The 23679-nt window shown below is 47.4% G+C and overlaps 1 protein-coding gene across 3 annotated transcripts in view; it reads left to right on the plus strand.

Moving 5' to 3' along the window:
- LOC119445813 (pleckstrin homology domain-containing family G member 5-like) overlaps positions 1-23679 on the plus strand; it is a 676589-nt gene that overhangs the window by 211186 nt on the left and 441724 nt on the right. The window lies entirely within an intron of this gene.

Here is a 23679-nt window from a genome sequence, read left to right on the forward strand (position 1 = left end):
ACGAGGGGGGGACAACTGTTTATGCGTAAGCATTCGTTGGCGAGTATAGCCCAGTAAAATCTCTCTGTCACGCGAAAAGTATCTGCACAAGGATGCGTAATTTGCAAGTTAATACATGTAATCGTTATAATTGTGTAACTGTAGATGATTGGTAGCTTTGAAAGCGAAGAAACAGTCTAAATAAAAACATTGATCAGAGAAAATACCCATATGGTCAGATTTTTGCATACCCATCTATAGGGATACATAGGGTCCCGTAGAAAATGCATCGGGAAGCCTATAGCAGAGTGGGCCAACTGAAGTTTGGTGGTGTGCCAATTTGCAATATTGGGATTTGCCAACTTGAAATTTGGGGGGGGGGGGGGGGTGCATCTGAAATTTGGGGATGTGCTTACCATACTTAGACAACTCCAGTGGATGTTCTGCATACTTTCTTCCATTGGATACGTATCGCCGTACACGATGTCGTAGGCGTTTTCCCCGCAAGAGCTAGATTTCTAGAAAGAAGAAGAAGATGATGATTTCTCCTGTAATCTGCCGACGTGCGATTGGACCGGGCAACTTTTGCTGTACATCTCTGTTCGACTGACGATTAAACACGGCATGACGCGTGGCTTTAGTGGAACGCGTAATACGCAAAGAGATCAGGCGAAGCGGCAAACGATGTGTACGTATACGCGGCACGTATGCGCTGTCCGAAAACAAATGCGCAGTTGAGCGCTTCGAGAAATCCGCTCTGTCAGAAGTGTGCTCTATGTTCGTATTCCTATGTTTATTTTCGTGACATTTCGCAGTCGTCATCTTCCCCATGTGTTTCTTTCTTTTATATTATTATTATTTTTTTTGTGGCGTTCGCGTCACGCAACTGTCAATGTCAAGGCGCGGTGACGAAAGCCACTTGTTATATCTCCGTAGAAACGCGCTTTGCATGTGTGCGCTCATCAATTTTCTTCGTGACCAGATGTTCGCGTCCGTTTCGTCGTTTTAGCTTGCTGCACGAAGTGGCAATTGAAGAAAGATGGGAAACATTGATCGGCGAACTGTAGTGATTGTCAGTGAGACCTTTTCTCGTCCCTCGATGGCTGATTTCCGACGCTCCTTACTCTTGTTATCTTACGGGGCTTCGGCTATGGGCTTTTAACGCTGTCGGCACCATGTTTGAAAAGCTGTGTTCGACTTGCTACTCCTTGTAGGTAAATCCGGCTTAATACCAGCTTGCCCAACAGCTATTTGCAATAGGCCATGAATTGCTTGCTGAAAAAAAAAGAAGAAAAAAAAAGGGTATTTTTACTGTTGTGGCATACAACATGAGTAAATTTGTAGCCACTCCACAACAACCACCAGACTGCTTGTTGCCGAACCACAACCCTATGCCATGTTTCTTTTTTCTTTTTTTGCTGAGGGTTTGCTCTTTGGTCAATGAGTGTTTTGTGGTGTCTGTTGTCGAGTACCCAAGCGATCATAGCTAGACGACGTACTACAGCGCCGGCTTGCAGTTGGAGACGGGAGCGTACGGCTTTTAAAGCCGAACAAATCAATTTCATGCGCTTCCGTGAATGGGGCAGTTTATGCATGCTGCATCCAGTGGAAAGGGTCGCCAGATCCATGTACAAGGAATCCTGCTGAAACATTCCGTGTGCAGTCCCGTAATTCCACATGATTCTCATACAATTCGTATGCAAATTACATGGAATTTATATGGTATCCATACACATTCCATAAGAACAATATGGGGAATATATCGAAACATTGGAATGGCATCGGAAACACTTGAGTAGGGATCGATCGACGGTCGGTGCAATGGCCTAGCCCGCAGCCTCATATGCACAACTTCCTCCATCCTAGTGAGGTGCCATCCATATATAAATTACGAGCGCGGAGTGAGGTATTGAAGCGGGAGTAGGATGGAGGGAACACCGGGGTGAAGGCCTCGTCAGGAGACTTAGGAATCTCCTTTTGCCTTACCTAGTGTACATATTTCACATTGTGTATTTATGTCCGAAATAAATCGAAAAAAATAAAAAAAATTAATCTGTGTCAGATGTATTGCGCAAGCAGCAACGGTAGCGAGGGCTCGTAGCACGGTCTCGAAACCAGCGTAGCTTGACGAAAGTACCTGTATCGCGATTAGCTCACCGTATCTCCTAGCAGACTTCCGTTTCCTTGTGAAGCTTGAATGTATGCTTAGGAATCGTTGAGATCTAGTTGTCAGTCTGTGAACAGCGTATAGAGATGACAGCGCGCAAGGTGTCAAGGGTGATTTGAAGTTCAATTACCAGAGCGCCTGCTTCCAGATATGTGCAACGCTGGTGACTGCGGATGAAATCGTGCCTTGATAAAACCGTTGTTACCTAAGGACAATTTGTGAGAGTGCTCGATTATAATCTCACGCGCAGCTGCATTTGCGTCTTCCACTGTCGCTGACAGCGCTTCACAACACTCCCCATCTCCTGAACACCGCGTTTAATTACGCTTTGCGCGCATATACGACAACGTTGGAAAGAACTTCTGCAGCAAACAAGAACGGAAACATAGAATACTGGCGAGTCTTAGGAGAGTCATTGTACTGACTCCTACGATCTGTATGCTTAACAAAACGCAATTTTATGCGGTCAGCACAAAATCGTTTTTTTTTTTTTTTTGCATCGGTTTAAGCGGGGCCGGTAAGTGACACTACGAGCCGTGTTTGGGCGTCACCGCTCTGGTTAACTTTTTTTTTCTTTTGGTTTTTCTCTCTATTCTGTAGGCTTAGTATGTTTGTGTGTCGGTGGCGTGTGTGTATGTGTTATATACTACAGGGGAATGAGCAGCGATTATCTGTTTAATTGCGTGTGCCTTGGGTTAGCCGGTTTGATATACTTGCGGACAACTGTCACATGCGATGAAGAGAAAGCCAGGCGAAGCACGCGCGCGCCTGAACATAGTTCCCACTGTTTTATCCGCCTTTCTTCAAGCTATAGGGAACAATAAACATAAACATGTTACTTCTTCTTCTTCTTTCTGGGGTTTTACGTGCCAAAACCAGTTCTGATTATGAGGCACGCCGTAGTGCAGGGCTCCGGATTAATTTTGGCCACCTGGGTTTCTTTAACGTGCACTACAATGCAAGCACACGGGCGTTTTTGCATTTCGCCTCCATCGAAATGCGGCCGCCGCGGCCGGGATTCGATCCCGCGATCTCGTGCTCAGCAGCGCAACGCCTTAGCTGACTGAGCCGCCCCGGCGGGTATAAACATGTTACTTACTGCAGCATTTATAACAAAATAAGAAATAAAATAATCCACTCAATGTTTTATTTGAATTTCGTTTATTGTTTAACTTCTATCGTTTTGGCAAATTCGAAACCGTCGCATGTAACAAGCTACGCTGATTCGGTATGTCTGATTCGCCGCGAAAAGCCGAAACAAAGCGCTGTAAGACTTTGCCGGACTACTTCGCGCTGTAATTCATGTGTAGAAGCTGTAGCTGTTCTGTATCTTTCCCTTCATCGCCCCCAGAAAAGTCGTCCCCGAATATAACTTCGCCAGTATTCCCATTTGTCTACCGTTCTTATGCAGCGCCGCGCAGGTCGCGAGAACTGCCAGATTACCTTGCCGTTCTGGCGGTGTTGAATATTTAAAACGGTTCTGTTACAAGCCTCGCAGACGTGGCGCACGTATTGGCGCTACCGAGGCACAATAACAAACTGTCGAGCTTTTGTGACTGAGCGAGGTAAGCGGCATCTCCTTGAAAGACACAAAAAAGAAGCTAACCTGTCAGTTCGCGTCTACGAAGTCGGGGAATCCCTACGGAAAACAAAGGGTAGGCGCTCCGGTTCTTCCTGCCAGATTGCTGTCTTCCGAGTCGCGTAACAGGTGGTTACGCTCGCTGCAGAAGGGTGGGTAGGCCCCGGGGAATCTGCGTCACGTCTCAAACTATGTCACAAAGGCTTTGCGCAGGCGCGGAGCTTTGTTGATTCCTACGTGCGAGGACTGGCGTATTCGTGGTAACGGCGTCTATGCTATGGAGTACGCTGTCGTCTTTCCTTGGAAACACCTTCTGCGGCTCGTGCCTCGTGCAGAAAAAATTAAAAATAAGAAGTGGTTTCATGTAATTTTGATGCCGCGAATGTGTTTAGAAGAATGCGCTGAGCGTGCATCTGTGCCCTTGCTATTGTTGTCTATTGAGTGGGACAGGAGAGACGAAAGAAGAAAGGCAAGGAGCCCAACCAGAATAGAAAATCCGGTTTCCTACCTTACACGGGGGGAAAGGGCGAGGAGGACATAAGAAGACAAGAACTAGAGAGAGAGAGAGAGAGAGAGAGAGAGCAAAGACATACGATCACAGCTGGTCACGATCGCTGCACACTATTACAGCACAGGATTGCTGCAGCCAAATGAGCACCACTTCAAATGAGAAGTTCGTCTACTAAAAAGCTTGCTATCCAAAACTCATACTTAAGGAAGAGGAAATAAATGAAAATTAAATAGTCAATAGTATCTCACAATGGCTTTAGAAAAACTAGAATGAAATATTTGCAAAAAAGAAAAAAAGAAGGAAAGGACTCGCTGTTAGAATTTACGCTATGAAGAAAAGAAGGGTAACGTATTAAACCTAATGGAGAACCAGCACATTGAATACGAACAATATCAGCACAGAGCCTTCGCTCCAGTCATGCTCTGATGACGACACCACTACGCGTAAATTGTCATTTAGGCGAGGAACTCATGATGTCATTGAAAAAAAACAAAAAACAAAACAAACAAACAAACAAACAAACAAACAAACAAACAAATCGTTCAAGCTGCACAGTGCTATTCCCAGGGGTCTAATCAGGTCACCGTGTCCTCGGTAATACTGCCATTCTGCGGCTCATAGAGGTCATTTACGCAGGGGACTGTGACTCGGGCAGAATCAGATGCATGAACACAACCCACGACTCAGGAACACTCAACTCGTCAAATGACACACTGTTATAATGGGCGTATACGTTTGCAATATAAGGCTCTACAGCACTCGAGCACAAAATAAATATTATGAAAGAAAGAAATATAAAACACTTGACCTCATTACTTGAATTGCGGCGTTATAAGGTACTGCAGAAAAATGGAAGTGTGAAAACAATAGAAAACAACAAACAGCATCACGGACAACACGTGTTGTATACGGGAAAAGAGAACGAGAGAGAGAGAAATGATATGCAAAGGCGGGAAGGTTAGCGAGAAGACGAATGTCCAGTTTGCTACTCTGCACTGGGGAAGGGGTAAGGGCAATAATGTCACCGTGGTTTGTTCTTGCAACATTTTTGTTTTGTCATGCGAGAAAATCCGTGCATTCATTTGTAAGCATGCAAACACGTCACAAATCAGACGTTTCCATCGCACACCAAAGTGGCAGCAGCCGTTGTCGATATTTAATTAGTGTAAACAAAGGGAAATGGACCCTACATTAGGAGCCCGCCTACCAAAGGACACATTAAAAAAAAAGAAACTGGGCTTGGATTCACAAAAGCCTCTTACGCTAGATCAGTTCGTACGAGGAAATTTCAGCCAATTCTGATACGGGGCATATTAGTTGTGAAATAAAAAGATCGATTACGTACGAAAAGATTTGTGGATTCAGCCTCTGAGGTTACCGCATTCCTCATATAGCACGCGCAGACACCTACATCTCACACAGAAATATACTAAGTCCCGAAAGTAAAACGTGAACGCAATTAAGACAAAGATTAAACCTAACCACAAGAAGCGTCTCACCACATGCAACTTAGTTGAGTATTAGAGGTTCATGTCCACAACGCAGTAAAACATGTTACTGTAAGCGCGCAGACGAATGTCATAGTTTCAAGTAGCTGTCATGACCATTTCAAGGCATGCCATTTTAGACGCGATTAGAAGATTAAGGAGAAGTTGGCCTATTAAGCTACCTGACCAGCCCGTCGTGAGAACTTCTGCCACGCAGCACGGAAGTTATGCGGCGAAGTTTCCTGTCCGGACTCGCCAGTTGGCCGCGGAAGGCGATGTTAGCATACTGCTTCATATTAAACTGCTCTTTCATGGGGGTGAAAAAAAATTTAGGCGGATCCCATGCATGCAGGTGTGCGAGTCGGCGTTATACGAAGCTTTATTTGACGTTCACGCAAAATATATGCCAACGGGGTGTCAACGAAATAAATTATTATTATTATTATTATTATTATTATTATTATTATTATTATTATTATTATTATTATTATTATTATTATTATTATTATTATTCGATTAGAAAACATCAATTTAATTTCATTTATTTTATCTCAGGGCCGAGGAATTACAGAGAAGAGTGGGTGGTATAAAAAAAAAAACATTTTAGCCGCGTACCATGGTTACAACAAGTTGATAACAAGGGCTTTTTGAATTGGTTGGCATGGACGATCGAAACAATGGAAGCGGGAAGGTGGTCCCAGTCGGCGCTTGTTGCGGAAATGAACGAATTGAAATGAACGTTGGTGCGACAATATGGCAAGAAGTGAAAATTGAACTGAGGATCGTTCCTGGAAGTAAGGTACAATGGTGGTAAAAAAGGGGGGGTCACCTAAATTAGAATTGTAATGATATATATACAATGTATAAGGGAAGAATCGGGCTGACAACAGCCAACGAATTGTGCACAACGCCTAGCTGCCTACTCTTTAGGAGAAAAAGTGGATATAAAGATACGAATTGACGGTGGGGAGATGGGAAGAGGAAATTAAAGAACAAACTGACCGATAGCAAAGACTAAAGCAAAACAACGACAAAAGAATAGAGCACGTTCAATGCAAAGTCTATGTTCTGCAGATAATGAACTTGTATTGTGTAGGGTAGCCAACCTAATGCACTTACCGTTGACCTCCCTACATATCGCTCTTCATATCCTCCCTCCCCTATAAAAAAGAAGAATAAAAAAAACCCACATGCCCCGCATCCAATAATGCCATAGGATTATATGTGGGTCTCATTTAAAAACTCGGTGTTTCCATATGTCATACAGAGGCACGCCCCGCATGATACCCATATGAACAAATGGGGGTCACTTGTACAATTTGTACATTCCCAGTTAACATGAATGCAAGAGAGAATTAGCGAAATAAGTCGCAAATATCTTTGCCCGCACTGTGTCCGACAAACTTAATGTGCGACTGCAGCCAATCTTTTTGCACCCGAGTTTCACAGCATGCTCAACGCCGCAACGCAGGAGATACGCAAAGTTAAACGGCAGATCGTCCAATGCTGCTGTCGCCTCCATTGCCGGCCGTCAAGACTCTTGGTTCGTTTACACAGGATGTTCGTCACTGTTTCCTTCGTTGATACTGGCGTCCTTACGCCTTAGATGGCTTTAATGACGTCGACGGTCGTCAGTTACGATAACATCGTCTCGTCGTAATCAACTTTCGGCCGTCGTACCTGTTGATGCGGTACAACAAGCAGCATATGACTTCAGCTATTGGTGCAAAAATACTACTTTCGATGCCTGCACGCTCGTCAAGTGGGTCGCTAGCGCCCCCGTTAGCGCTAGCATAGAGGTCACCTTGGTGACGTCTGCTGAGGGCAGTGGTGGCACCGCTGCGTGGCGTTCGTTGCTAAGCAACGAATTAGCCGTCGGGGCCGCCTTAATTCCTTCGATGTACAGGCAATTTCGTTGTAGTGGTCTTCGTTGCGCAGGCGCTCACAATACATATTAAAGATAGGAATTCGACCGGTACATAATCAATCCTTCGTTGTACAGGTCATTTCGCTGTAGGAAGCGTTCGTTGTAGATGCGTTCGACTATCATATGGGGCATGCCCCCACAAAGTAGCCTACGGGTTTTTATATGGTATTCTTATAACGTTCATATGATCATATCGGACTTGCTCCATATTGAGCGCGTGGAGGCTTCGCAATGTGTATCGCCCGTTGTGACTCATTTTATATGGGAACATACTGGTTTTAACACTAGCCCTGGCGTAACTTTAAAAGATAGGAGGAGAGCGGGGTGGGTCAGAGAGCAAACGGGGGTAGCCGATATTCTAGTTCACATTGAGAAAAAATATGGAACTGTGCAGGCTATGTAATGCGTTGGGAAGATAACCGGTGGACCGTTAGAGTTACAGGACAGGTGCCAAGGGAAGAGAAGTGCAGTCGAGGACGGGAGAAAAAATTAGCTGGGGTGATTAAATTGAGAAATTTGCACGCGCAAGTTTGAATCAGCTAGCGCAAAAACAAGGGTAATTAGAGATCGTTGGGAGAAGCCTCCGTCCTGCAGTGGACATATAAATAGGCTAATGATGATGATGGTGAGTAATTTTAATATGGGACCTCAATACGGACATATGACACTATTGGATACGGAGCATATGACTTTATCGATAGGGTCGCTCTCTCTCTCTCTCTCGGTTTAACCACGCTGGAAGTATATTATGGGGGGCACGTCGTTCCCGAACGGTTCGCAACTCAAGGCCATCTCCAAGCGCCGTATAGGCATTGCTCAACCAGGTCCGTGCTTCAGTTGATATGCACAGCAACCGACATCGTGTTCCGCTTGTCGTTCGGAGAGACCACGTGACTGACTTTCCCCTGCTCCGTCCTCTCTCTCTCTCTATGTACGGCGCTCTCGTTCTTCGCCGTTCCTCTTCGCTTGTGCCTCAGAGCGTGACTCGTGACACAATTGCGTGCGGTTCGGTTCGGTTCGGAGCAGCCAGCGACTGTGCACCTGTCGAGTGCACGCGCAGCCGTGTGGTACAGGTGTTTCAGAGACCCGCACGGCCATGTACGGTGCAGAGACACGGCGATAGTCTTCCTTCTTTTGTTTTCTTTTTTTTCCTTCTTTTTTCTACTTTTTTTTTGTTCTTACTATTTCTGTTTTGCCCTATGACACGTGGATTGCTGCGAACAGTTTGAGGTAGACAGTACCTCGGTCACTCTACTTCTGTGTTATACGGCATATAAAGTAATCATAACAATAAACAATAATGTATCTATCGGGCCTTGGAACAACCCTAAGGTCTGAGTTCTGGAAGTTACGAAAAAAAAAAAGAGGGGGGGGGGGAGATAAAATTTCAGGACAACTGGGCATATGAAGGTAAGTTCACTAGAACAAGGACGAGAGAAGGACTTTAACAATGTGGGAAACTACGATACAACAATTCACAGCTCGAAAAAAAAAAAATGACAGTGACAGTGAAAATGTCAGTGAAAGTGAAAGTCAGCGCGACTAGTGGGCAACGAAGGGATGGCACAGGTGGTAATCCAACAGTGCTAGAACGAAATCAGTTATATTAGAAATTTAAGAAAATGAAATATTGAGAATGAAACTAATAGCGGACAACTATGCCACAACGGAGAGTTCGCTCGACGTCTAACGTTTGTCCGCGTCGTTGACCAAATGATCTATACGATTTGTACGATCTTCATCTTGCTGGTGCAAGACACCTCCACGCACTAAATGGGTTGTGTGTCCAAACACACAACTCAGTTCTAGTTCAGCCCACAGCACTATCATGAGGGCGTCACTTCTTAGATAACTCTAGAGGTGTACAAGCGCTGATTTAACCCTGTGCCAAAAAAAGGATTTTTAAGGTAATGTTCGCATTTTGCCGCAGATGACTTGCTCAATGCGATGCAGGCAACATTTTGTTTATTATTATTGTTATATTGAAGGGGCACCCGTATGGTCTTTTTCGTTTTTCGTGTTTAATATTTCATTCTTATATTTCTTGTTGTTTAGTATATTTCCTGTGTTTCTTCGCTTCGTAGCTCGCTTCATAGGTCCCCTTTCGACTTGGGCGAATCCTATCGCAGATAACTGGAGCGTGGCGCCTTTTATTAATTAATTTATTTATTTCGGTACGTTCTCAGTGCTTATACGCGTACCGTGAGGTTGCTGGAATCAATTATCTATTCAATGGTCAGCCACATTCGTTTGCGAGAGACGCGTACGAGCGTTGCCTTTATTTTCACTATTTCAAAACAATTCAATTATATTAATTAGTGACAGACAGCGAAGATCGGAGTACGCGCGTCGCGACGCAGATGCATCGCAGCCATCAGGGGCTGACTTACAAATACGTTGCAGCTTCAAAGACTCCAAGAACACGTTGAACAACCCCCCAGAACCAATGTACGTTAGCAGACATTCAAAAACTTGTCCGCCGAATTTTATGCATGAAGTAGTTACTACGGGCGACTAACATTGGGTGTCTGGAGCGGCGAAGACATGCTCTCTTTTTTGGGTATGCCGAAGATTCGGGTCTTTGGAAATCACAAGGCAGATAACTCGTGAGCATAGATGAAAAAAACGTGACGCCCAGACAAGACACTATTTATTCTATATTATAGCAAGGTTCGTTTGGCCGCGGTCCGTTACGCTTACGAAATCTTTTAATATGTGCTATCGCTCTACTCTTCGTGCCGTGGTTACGCAACTGCCGTATTGGCGCGAAAGCTTCAGACCTGCAGTTGCCAAGTGCACGTTCGTGTGTCGCCCCTTGTGTTTAAGTAGTGCTTATGTAACAGCCGAATTGCTGCTGTTACACTGACATCTGCATGCTTCGTTGTGCTGGGTACGGCCGTAACAGGCGCAGGCATGTTTTTTTTTTCTTGTTTTTTTTAAAGATCAGTCTTGTATGCTGGCCTATGCCTCATAAATGATGCATAGCACCTTATTGTATTTCATGGATTATTTGCGTTCAAGCGTTTAAGATCTGCATCGGGAATGAAAAATAAGAAATGCTTGTTGCAAAAGAGCAGTGGCTGTGACGGCTGACGAATACGTCAAAGTTGACGGCGACGTGAGTCGCTCGGAACTGACGACCGACGATGTCGTCGCAGCCATTAATGACGGGAAAGAGGCGTACGTTAGCCAAGGCAACAGTGAGGAAGAGTCTGAAGACGGAACAAAATCTTTTTTTTTAACTTTTTTTTAACGAATAATGGTCTAGTAGCGGCATTCGGCGCTCTGAAGCCGTACCTTGCGTCGCTCCTGGGTTTGGTCTCGCAGGTGGTGTTAACCTCGATGTCATAAGGTCGACTGCACTCGCTCATTTCGTCGCACTACGTGTGCAGAAGAAAATTGGCGACTTCTTTCACTAAATATCTCTTGACTGCATACTAAGTAGAGATTTTATGTTGCTGGATGTGCTTAGCCTGCTCTATCGGGAGTTGTGCGGTGCCTGACCTTTACAACGAAATGTCAAGTATAACGAAGGATTTTGGAGCTCCCGCGCGCTTCGTTACAAAGGCGTTTGACTTACCGTGCGGTCACTTTGTCTGTGCTATAGCTAAATTACAATGCTCTGAAAGAAAGAAAGCCCCGAAAAGCTGCGGGATTCCTCAAGTACCATGCAAAAGGTTATGCAGGCGATAGCTTCCTGTCCGTTCGGATCATCGACGTTGCAAAGCTTAGCAAACTGTGTTCATACATGGCCCTCTAGCTAGTATCTCTCCCCGTTCGCCCGCGACGACTCAAAGTTGGTGAAAAGTGGACGACATTACGTGACGTCCAGTTACGAAGGTTTCCTAAGTACATAACTTCTTGTCGATTGATTGATTGATTGATTGATTGATTGATTGATTGAAAACACGTTTTAGGGCCACTTTTACGAATGGATGTTGCTGCGTTGGCGGTGAAGGCAACGTCTTCCTCCACTATTTCCAACCCTTCTGTGGTGACACGTACTGCAAGAATAAGTGTCGGTGGTGTTTCCAGAATTGACGTACACCGATGCTACGCATACGTGGAGATCCGCGTGCGCTGCGAGCCGCTTTTTCAGACGTACAGCACGACCCATTGATTTATTTCGCGCCTATACGTCCGCCTGCTACGAGTCGCGCGAGATGCGAGTATAACCGAATGCCAGCAGCAGCGCTGCGTCGACGCTAAGCGAAAGCATTTTCACGAGGCATCGCAGGCGCACTGTCAAGCCGCCTGAGCGCGTAATATCCGGTGCTTTCTGGGTGCGAGACGCGCGCCCTAAGACAGCTGTCCGCGAGTGTGGCGGATGGTCTCGAAAAGATATCGAATGCGGTGCTTGCATACCTATGCTTGTATTGGTCGGTCCCGAACGACGTCAAAGACGCCGCCCCGCCCATTGCTTTCCTCGGCCGCCCGCTATAGGCTTGACGGAACGTTTCGCTGGCGTTTCTCGCGCGTGGTTTAGCCGGAATCTGAGTACGCATACGCGTGTTGACGCTATACACCGGCCCGCAAGTTTCTTAATGAGATAGCATTACCGTAGGGGACATTTTTACTGTAGCGTAGACGTGCAGCGTACGTAGACGAGACCAGCAAAGCGGCACGCCTGTGGCGGCAAGTCGTGACAACGTGTTTAACGAAAATCAAAATCACGCTGCACATTTATTGTAATGGTAGACTGCATTTTCACGACTATCTGCACGCTTGCGTTAACATTTCGGCAGCAAAACGTACGTAGTTTTGCGGTTTTTAATTTTTCGAACGGTGAGAGATGGAGGAAGAAAAATTCAGTGCGAAAGAACGTTTCGGCAGTAGAACATGGGAATTTTCTCGGTTTTAATTTTGCAAACAGTGAAAGATGGACAAAGAAACATTCACTGCAAAAGAAAAGCAAAATGAAAAGGCAAGTTCCTTTGAAATTCAGGTGAGATGACTAAATTATATATTGTGCCTTAGTAGTGAACTTATCCTTCACAGTTCGCTCCGATGCTCACATTGCATGCATTTCTCTTTCGAAGAGTTCTTGTCGCACTAAAGGAGGAGTGTTAAATGCAGCACCTGGCAGCTAGTCCATGGCCGATGAATGTTTCCTGGAAATTCCAAGACCTCTGTGTATACCTGGTGTATACATGAGATACATCTGTTAAAGCGTTCTTTAGCGGCTGTATAGCGCAATGTCGGAGCCCCATGATAACGTCATGCCGAGTAAGCATTGACTCTTATGCGGCATATATGCTTCGTGAGCGTCGCGCTGGACTGACGTCAGGCTGTGGCATGGGCAAAGCTCGCTACGTCTTCATTTTGTGGTATTTTTTTTTCCGCATTTTGCTTTGCTCCTCGCCGTATACTCTCGTGTCCGCGGTCGTAGCTGCTAATAGCCTAACTAACGCCTAACGAATAAGCCTAACTAACGAGCTTGGCCTTAGTTCGTTGGTCATGTGTGGGTGAGGCGTATTACAACGCTATACAAGTTTTAATATCGTGGTTCAATGGCCTTTGTGGACTTTGGCGTGCTAATGGCGGGTAATGGACCTCTGTACGTCTTCCAGCAATTCAAAGCGCTTTCGGCGTGGGTGTTGCAGTTTCGCTTTTACGGCCGGAATATGCGAGCCGGGCTGGTAGGGGCTCCAATTGAAGAGCAGTGTTTAGCGACATGTATGGCGAGGGTCCATCTCAGGTCGTTTTTAAATGTGAGCCAGGCTTATCACCAAAACGTAACAATCTCTTGAAGCTGAGTCTGAGTCCTGGGTTGTATCGTCGGAATAGAGGTTATTCGGTGGCGGAACAATGCCTCCGAAATTTTATTAATCGATCTGAGAACAGCTTTCTATGACATGCACACAGTGCCCTCATTCAAAAGAGAGAGAAAACAGTTTTAATTTGAGAATAGATAAATCGACCGCAGGAGTTTGCCTCTCTCCTGCTACTTTGTGCATGAAGGAACGGGAGAAGGAAAAGGAGAGAGGGGGAATGCGAATGACGATGATGAGTTGAGTGTTCATGAGCGATAGGCATACCTTTTTTGCGCCCAACGCGTCACAATACACAGGCGCTTGTCGTGCAGTTCTACGGTGTAGAGCTGGGATCGCTGTCATTACAAAGCGTCAAGTGCGTTCTTGTTGCGTTGTCAGCGATTGGCTGTCGTCGTGCCTATCACAAGTTTACAGCCACGCCGGTCTGTACGTTTCAGGCGCCATACCACCGGCCAGTAACGAAACGCTCTTACGTAAGACAAAGGGCTTTCTTACGTACCAGTTTTCTAACGTAATAAATAAATAAATAATATAAATAAATAAATAATAATAAATAAATAAATAAATAATAGATAGATAGATAGATAGATAGATAGATAGATAGATAGATAGATAGATAGATAGATAGATAGATAGATAGATAGATAGATAGATAGATAGATAATATTTTTATCGTTTAAATACCCCGCTTAGGTGCTGAAAGCGTCACCGCCCATATGTAATTGAACAAGGTAACCACATCCTCGCGTTTGTTGTTCTAACCGCTTTTGTTTAAAAAAATTAAATTATGGGGTTTTACGTGCCAAAACCACGATATGATTATGAGGCACGCCGTAGTGGAAGACTCAGGAAATTTGGACCACCTGGGGTTCTTTAACGTGCACCTAAATCTAAGTACACGGGTGTTTTCGCATTTCGCCCCCATCGAAATGCGGCCGCCATGGCCGGGATTCGATCCCGCGACCTCGAGCTCAGCAGCCCAACCGCTTTTGTTTGCCTGAACACAGAGATAAAGATCGTGTGATTGGTTGGCATGTTGTGATTGTACGCCCTGGATTTTTTGTGTCCTCTGCCAACATTCGGAACGCAATTCTCGGGTGCTTTTCGTCGTCTGAGACGACACCAGGGTCGAAGATATCATGTTATTAGCGAGCGCCTGTGCGCGCCTTTCTTCGCGCTCTTTTGAATTTATTCCGTAATGTGAACCACCTCGCCCAGCAATACATCTTGTTCATGAAGACACGTGCTTTGTGAATTGCCGCAAGAAGGCGCTTTTGGCTTTAGTGCATCTGAGCAAATGCTCGCACGCGCTTGCAACATTCCAACGCGCAGTATATGGCGCCGCCCAGGCAGTGCTCGTTATAGTAAAAGTGTTCTGGCTGCTTTCCTCCCCAGTATACGCTCGCCACATGTACTGGCTTCACCGGTGAACTGCTCCATAACCGAGCCGAGCAGATGCGAGCGTTCGTTGTCGTCTACACGAGCGATCCAGCGCCGAAAGCGTTTAATTTATCAAAGGCATCGTGGATTTTTTTCTCGCGACGTTGTCAATCCTATATATATATATATATATATATATATATATATATATATATATATATATATATATATATATATATATACAGGGTGTTTCATTTTAGCTGCACCAAATTTTTAAAAATTGCCTGTGGCAGATAGCACAATTATAATCCTTGATCTAAACTACTCGATGAGGCGGCCATTACTTCCACGAGAAATCAAAACGCCTGATTGAATAATTAGCATAATTACGCGAGTTAACTTTTTAATTAATGAATTTACGGCACATCGTTCAATCTACGAATTATAGCCGCTGAGTTCGCAAGGCGTATTCACTTGGAACGAATTTTCAGGACTGAACCAGTTTCGAGATATTAATTTTTAACGCGTCCGACGAAATGTATGGGCGTTCCAGATTTGGTGCAGCTAAGATGAAACACCCTGTATATATATATATATATATATATATATATATATATATATATATATATATATATATATATAATATTACAACCGCTGTAGCGATTCAACTGCCCACAGCCTTCGCATCTGGTTAGGAGGAGCAACGCTTCGTCCAATAAAGAATCTAGGTGACGCACGGCAATTCTTCGAGTGTCACGTGACGCTGTAAATACAATTGTACTCCCAGCCACGTCGTTATAAATGTGCGAGTAGTACATACCGAATTACGGGCACAGCTTAGGTTTAGTACGCACAAGTATGGCGGCGTCGACGGTCGGAAATTTAAGCTTTGGCATTGGCGAAACAATGCGCTTATAGCGCGACCTTTAGAGCCGCTGCTCTAATTAGTACAGACGACGATATTAACATAATAAGCGTCCATACTGAGTCAGCCTGACACACTAGCGTGACCTCTGACCGCTGCTCTAATTAGTACAGACGACGCTATTAACGTAATAAGCGTGCGGACTGAGCCAGCCTGACGGGAAGGCAAACCATTTATCTCGGCGCTGTTGCCGTTTCGTCGATAACACAGACACGAACGATGGCTGGCAAATATTTTATTCAAGCTTACACTAAATTGACGTGTCCAATCGGCCAGCGTAGATTAAGCAGTTAATTGCATTTTAGGCTTAGCTCGCTGGCCTGCAGCATCAGAGGTTCACAATGGGTGCACGTTTTAAAGGACGACCGTCGAAACGCCGACGCTCGGTGCGCAAAATGTACGCTTTAGGAGAGAAACAGCTGCGCTTCGGCAACACATGCATCCGGTTTATGGCGGGCGAACGGCCTCTTTCTCCTGTGGGACCCTGAACTGCGCATTCAACTGCGCATTCGGATGCACGCGGAGTCGCAGTATTCGTTAAACTTAACTTTATTCTTGACTTTATTCGTCCTCCGCATTCCCTCACCCTCCTATAAACGTATATTTTCGAAGCCGCACGCGCGGAAAGAGAGAGGACCACCGGCTGCGCGCTATAGGCTCGAGTAAGAAACGGTGCACCAAAACGTACCAAGGTAAATCGAGGCGGCCTTTTATTTTTCTCGCTTACCTGCATCTGTCGTCGTCGCCGCCTGCGCTGCGTGGAGAAAGGAAGCGTCACTCCTGCCACGGGAAAAAAGCAATAAAAGGAAAATTTGAAAAGTAAGAGAACGCGATAGCCGGCGTAGACGAAAAGAGAGAGCATACGAGTGGAGATAAAGAGATAGAGGAAACAGCTAGCGCAGTAAGAGGCTCTGCCGTGCGCGCGCAAAGTGTTCTCATTTGGCGCTCGCGTCTTTCTCTCCGCGATGCGCGACGGCACGCTAAATGCAAAGCGATTCTGTTTTCGACAACGTTGTTCTCGCCGAACATCTCTTTTTTTCTCTCTCTCTCTCTCTCTCTTTTTTCTGTCTCCGTTTCCAGCCACCTTTTCGCCACGTAGGAGATTGCGTGAGAAGGACGCTCCTACAGCTGCATGTCCCGCGCATGCAATAGAAGGTGCGTTGAACCACGTGGTGCCTCTGCGGAGTTCGGCCTCGCTAGTTAAAACTGTCGTCAGGTCAGTTGGTTAAGCATGCCTAACGAAGGTGAGCACGAAGGTGAGCAAATATATAAACAGGCGCAAGCGAGAGAGGAGACGAGCGTTCTAGGCTGTCTCTCTCTCTCTCTCCCTCTTTCTATGTGCGTGCGTATGTTCGTGCTTCACGCTGTTGAGGCTGTCATTCCAAAGGCCGTCACCTACAGAACAACGTCGAGTGCAGGGTTTGGTGACCGCCCGCACTTATATTATCGTCGGTTAAGCAGCGCCGACGGTTCTCGAACCCGGGACCTTCCGTATCCGCGGCGAACAGCTGCGTGCAGCAGATGCGTAGACCTTGACACGAATTGTGTGCGCTGTTCTCTAGCAACCTTGGAAGCAAGTTCAGCAACCGGCAAGGATAGATACACGTATATATAGCGTAGCACAGGGACTTGCACTACACGTACTTTAATCTGACAACGGCTCTGTTTTCGCCGTTTTACAACCGCTGCTGTCATGACGTGACTGCATCGTATTTTAAAACGCCACCGGAGTGCTCTGAAATCATATGTCGAATATCGCCCCATGTTTCTATGTAAACCTTCGCGAAGGGCAAGCATGCGGTACATGCGTCCCTTCGGGTGACCTTTTCTTTTTTCTTCCTCTTTTTCGGTTTGTACGTGCCTATGTCTCCATAACTAATGGCATTTGCTGCTCATTAAATTTCATCCGCTAAACTATCAAGACCTCCTTTCACTGCAGGCGGTTATAGTATCTATTCTGAGGCTACACAATAGAAAACAGAACCAGTTCTCGCCGTCTGGTTACGAAATAACCACGCCTTTCACAAGACCAGGTGGTTGCGGGGTGTTTAAACGCGCTTACCCGTATGGACGAATAAAGGAATGACGGCAGTGCACGGCAGACTCGCTCGCATTCGGCGACAATTTTAGGCACCGAGTTGCACAACCACGGACCCCGATTTTCGCGCGAAGTCTTTAGCACGCCCCCTCCCCCCTTTTTCCTCCCTTTTTCCTCCATTTCTTTCCGAGATGTATACACTAATATATATATATATATATATATATATACACGTGAACCATAATTCCGCTTTGAATAAACCAAGAACCTGAAAGGAGAAGAACAGAACCGGGCGTCGACGAGTCGATGATACCGTCGTCGCAAGCGCAATTGATTTTTTTTTCTATTTTATTTTTGCGCTCATGCATCGCAACGTTGCCGTAGTAAATGGGCGCTCGCAGGAAGCGGGTCGTGTACAGCTCCATTTGTATTACACGACTGCGTGGAGAGAAGGGCAGGCGCAGTGTCACCGGGCGTGTTCCAGGCGCATTGCGCAAGCGAGGTTCGATCGGCACCGCTTATAACGAGTATAGGTGCGAGTGGCCCGCACGGGAAGGCATTAGTTACTGCGATTGAGGCAGCCGGTGTGAGCCGGTGTGAGCCTTGCACCTGCCGACGAGTATCTTTCCACTTGGCTTGGCTTGCCTTGGCTTTTTGCGCTGCTTTCGTTTCTTTCGCTTCCACCTCGCCGCATCAGCCACGAGCGTTTCTTTCTTTATTTCCTTCTTTCTTTCCGTGCGTCACAAACACAGTGAGTGAGTGAGTGAGTGAGTGAGTGAGTGAGTGAGTGAGTGAGTGAGTGAGTGAGTGAGTGAGTGAGTGAGTGAGTGAGTGAGTGAGTGAGAGAGCGGAGAAACAACGATGAGTGGCACAAGTCTGGTGTTGAAATGGCACAAAATAGGCTTTCCAGATTGCATGTGTGTCCTATACGATGCTTTTCTGTCCCTCACATTTTTTTTCTTCGTAATTTCTTTTTTTTTTCTTCAATAAGCAAGGGGATGTTTCCATTGCACGGGACATAGCAAAAGAATTGGGTGGGTGAGATTCACAATTACATTTTAACTGACCATCCCTGAAAGTCGGCCTACAATCGAAAGCAGACCATTAATAGCAGGGAAAGGGGGAGTGAGGAGGGAGGGGTTACGTGAGACCATGCTGCAGCATTTTGTGAACATTCACTCTGATAAAAGGACAACGAAGGTGGGTATTAAGCTAGGGTAGTAGGAAAAAATAATTATCTAGAAAAGCTAGAAAAAAAAATAACTATCTCCTCATGTTTACTGTAGTAAAAACTGCATTTCAGTGCCTGAACGCAGAGTTGAGGATGAACTACGGGTAGTAAGTACATTGCCATGTTGCTGCCGCGTCCGGTATTTTCGCGCAATCTCAGTGATTTCGAAACCAGCCTCAAGGTTGCTTTCCGCCGTCTGGGACGACACAAAAGTCTAGACCAATTTAGTATCAAATTTCTCGAAAGCAGATGACAAGAATATGAGGAAACCACTTCCTTACCGTTACACATGTACCGTACTTCATACCCAGAATGAATACTTTGGGCAAGCACTTTCGAGTCAATTTCGAAAAAAAAAAAGAAATGTTGAAGGCAATGTGCAATGTATTTATTGTACAAGGGGTTTTAGGAGGATATATATGTATATATATATATATATATTTAATCATAGATTTTTTTACTCCATGTTGCAACTTTTCAAATCTTGTACCACCGCCGCAGATCTTGCTGAACAATGGGTTGTTTTGCAGTATGAAAATGACTCCATGATAAACAACGCATGCGCGGATAAATTAAAGCTAAGTAGACGTGGGGACTGCAGAGACAAAGAGAGAGAGAGAGGGACAGAGAGGAAAGGCAGGGAGCTATAGTTAACCAGAAGCGAGTTTCCGCTTTGGTACCCTACACGGAAAGAGCAGCCACAGGCTCGCAGATTCCGCGTTATCGCGCAGATCACACGAGATATAGCCTTCGCGCGATTCCTGCGCACCGATAGTGTACTACTATCTGGCTCACCGCACGAGCCTTCCGAGCACTGCGGGCAAGCCGACCCGGCGAAGAAAAGCGCAGGTCTGACTGGCTGGATGCCCGCAAAGGGCTGTGATTACTCGACCGGATTGATCGCGCGGGGGTGAAAGCAAAAGAAACCTAACAGCGAAAAAAATAAAAAAATAGAAAAGGCATACCAAGCAGTATAGTAATAGGGGATAAAGGAAGCAGCGTTGGTCCCCGCGAACATTGAAATTTCCTCTCCGCGGCTGCCGAAGGCGATCGATCACGGCTGGAGATGGCTTCTCCCTGCATGCCTGCCTGTCTGTGTCAGGCGACAAGGCGCGCGCAGGGTTGGCTCCTCTCTTATTACAACTTTCTTTTTTTTTTTCTTTTTTTCCCCCGCTTAAAGCCCAGGCGCGGGCCATTTTATAATGCGCGCGCTGACTGGGTCACACAGTCCTGCGGCTCTCTGGCCGGACTGTGCTTGCTTTTCGATTCGATGTTTGCTTGCTTGCTGCTTACGCTTTCCTTTTCAGCGTAATACTTTCTTGAGTCTACGTTTCTTTATTTTTGTTTTCGCTTTCTTCTTTTTGGGCGCAGATGGCCAGCCAGCCTATATAAAGGACGCCTTTACGAAATCCTATAAACGAACTGAAATGTGCGAAGATTGGCGCTGATTCTGTTTTTTTTTTTTTTCCACTACGGGCCTTTTTCTTTTTCCGTTTCTTTCGTTCTTTGCTTTTTGTAATAACGTCGTAAATATTCAGTTTCCGTCGTTTCTAACTCTTGCTCTGTCGTGAACGGGCCCGGTAATCGAGGTAACCGACACCATAATAAAAACAAAAAACAAAACATGCAAATGTCCCTGGCTTCACCCTCGTTTCAAGGGCATATTCCCCTTTTGATTTCTTTCTTTCTTGGTCTTGTATAGCGTGGTCCCATGCTCGTCATTACAGTGTTGTCAGTTTGATGTAGTACCTAAAGCAGCAACTACATGAAACGCACGTTTTTGACGTATTTTAAGCGCCGGCGCGCCTATGTTGCGCTGAGCGATGACCGCTTTGTAATCTTTGAGTAGCGACGAAGTGTTTCTCCTGTGGAACGCTGCTCTTTCTGTCTCCTGAGTTTTTGTGGTTTTTTGTGTAATCCGGGGAACATCGCTCTCCTGCGGGCGGCGATGGATCCCGACCCCGTTGTACGTAGTCCGGACATGGCATTGCCTTCGACGTCGGCCTCAAGGAAGCGGAACAGCCGAGATGATGACACCGCCAGTGACAGCACTGAACTGTATACGGCGAGTAGCGATGACAGCGAGGACGGCTTTGTCCCTATGGCGAAACGCAAGGCGAAGAGGAGAATCCTCGGTGGGTCTTCGCCGGGAAGTACGTCAACCGTGAAGGCCTCCTGTGGTCCGCCGCGCCACACAATATTGTTTGTTCCCGTTGATCCTTCGACCAACCTGAGGAGCATCAATAGGCAAGTCATCTCGGTACGTCTTGAAGCTCTCGTGCCGAATCAGATAATCGACATTCGAGTTAATCCCCGTAAGAATGTCCTGGCCATAGACGTCGAGCAACCAGCCGCTTTGCATACCTTGCAAACTGTTGTAGGAAGAACGTGACGGCGGCGAACGAGCCGGGCCGTCGTTCCTACTTAGAAGGCAGCCAGCCGAGCAGAGGCCGCCACGACCAGCGTCTCAAGCTCCTGGAACAAAACTGCGCGTGCCGAGCTTGCGCTTCGAGCACGCGCTGCATTTCTTTTTATTGTTTACTTCCTTGACAGTCGGCGCGAAGGCACCGGTTGGGAGCGCCGACCAAAGCGCCTCGCGTTGAAGCGTCGGTTGGCGCTACAGGGCTCCCCGCCCAGACGGAACGTCGATGAAGGAAGTGAGAGAAGCTAAGTTGGATCTTTGTACTCCAGCCTGCATCTTAGGTGCACCTGTGGCTGGCGCACGCACAGACGTCCTTGAGGCAAGCGGCTCCGGCAGTGTGGCATTCGCTGTTGGCCTTGCAGGGCTGTCCAATACGTTTCCGGCGGTGGTCTGTAGCTTGTCGCAGGTCTTGCCGTCCAGCGAGTGGACAAATTCGAGAGCGCAGTCGCCGATCAGATGGTCCGTGCAGACGCCGTTCAGCTGGGCGAAGACGCACTGCTCGGAGTAGTCGCAGGGCTAGCCGAGGCCGGCGGCGGTGCGGCAGGTCAGGTGCTTGGACTTAGGCTCACGGGCTCGGATAGCTTGTAGAGGTAGCGGCCCTCGCTGCACGAGGCCCCGCGAGGCTCGCACTGGGCGTTGCTCGTGAAGGTGTCCTCGAAGATGGAACCAAGCGCGATGGATGCCTTGGTGTCTTGCGCATCGATAGGGCCGTGCATTGAAAGACCAACTTGCCGTTGTCGGAGGGAAGCCTCTCCAGCTGGTTGATGGCGATCTTGGAGACCTTAACGGGGACGTCGTTCTTCACGGTGCTTAGGGTAGAGCGGTCGATGAGGTTCTTCAGTAAATGGCCGTTGATGGTCTAGGTGATTGTGGCGTAGTCCTTGTACAGGCGCGAGAGCTGTGGGCCCCTGGGAGGAGGTTACCAGTGTTCGGGATTGCGCGCGCAGTGGGCTGCGCATCGATGCATCACTCGAGGTGCATGGAGCCGCGCAGGCCGGGTTGTAACCACCTGTGCAGGTTGCAGGGTTGTTCGAAAGTAATCCCCCGAGGGGGACGGCGGGGTTAGTGGAGCTTCTCCCAAGCGAGCGCCCCTGAAGAAAGCCGGGCGTCTGGCCGGGGGTCGCTTGTGCCCGATTTGTATTCCGGTGTGTAACCGGCGGCCGCCTGGTTTCGAACCCACGACCTCCCGCAGCCGAGGCGGACACCCAACGACGAGGCCACGGCTGCGGTGACTTACGGCGCTGCAGCTTTCCAATGTCGAACATGGCGCCGGATCGTTGGTAGGACAAGTGAGGCTTAGCTGCTGCACGGGCGCCCGGTGGAACGTTCCCTCGAGCAGAGCCCGCTGACGGTCCGCATCGTAAGGAGCCGCGGGCCGTAGGCTGTTGGCGTTCCCGAGCCGAAACTGGTCCTCGTAAAAGTCGCTTGAACCATCAGGGCCAGGGTCAGGCCAGTCAGCACTAGGCGCCGGGCCATGATCCGAGGAGTGAGAGTAGCTGACGTGTCACCGCTCCGCGTGGCCGGCGTGTTCGTACCGTGACCATGCGCTCGCACCGTGGCCGGCGTGCTCGTACCGTGGCTGGCGTTCTCGTACCGTGGCCGGCGTGCTCGTACCGTGGTCTGGTTAGCGCCGTGGTCTGGTTAGCGCCGTGGCTGGTGAGCGCCGTTGCCGGTGAGCGCCGTGGCTTGGTGAGCGCCGTGGCCGGTGCGCGTCGTGGCCGATCACGTCCGGGTCACCATTGTAGGAAGAACGTGACGGCGGCGAACGAGCCGGGCCGTCGTTCCTACTTAGAAGGCAGCCAGCCGAGCAGAGGCCGCCACGACCAGCGTCTCAAGCTCCTGGAACAAAACTGCGCGTGCCGAGCTTGCGCTTCGAGCACGCGCTGCATTTCTTTTTATTGTTTACTTCCTTGACAGTCGGCGCGAAGGCACCGGTTGGGAGCGCCGACCAAAGCGCCTCGCGTTGAAGCGTCGGTTGGCGCTACACTGTCACAGAGCTTGGCGACATCAGAGTTCGTAATTATATCCCGCAGGACAGAGGCATGACAACGGGCGTCATATATGATATCGACGTCTCTATACCGAATGCTGACCTTCCTGTCCTGGTCAAGCCAGCTGCTGACACTACGGACATACTGCAAGTTAGCCGAATAGGCAACTCCCGTTGCGTCAAGGTGATCTTCAAAGGCGACTGCCTTCCTTCACATGTAAAGGTTGGTCATTTTCGCCATGTCGTTCGAGCATATATCCCGAGACCTC

Source organism: Dermacentor silvarum, chromosome 3 (assembly GCF_013339745.2).
Source record: "Dermacentor silvarum isolate Dsil-2018 chromosome 3, BIME_Dsil_1.4, whole genome shotgun sequence".
Classification (NCBI taxonomy): Eukaryota; Metazoa; Arthropoda; class Arachnida; order Ixodida; family Ixodidae; genus Dermacentor; species Dermacentor silvarum.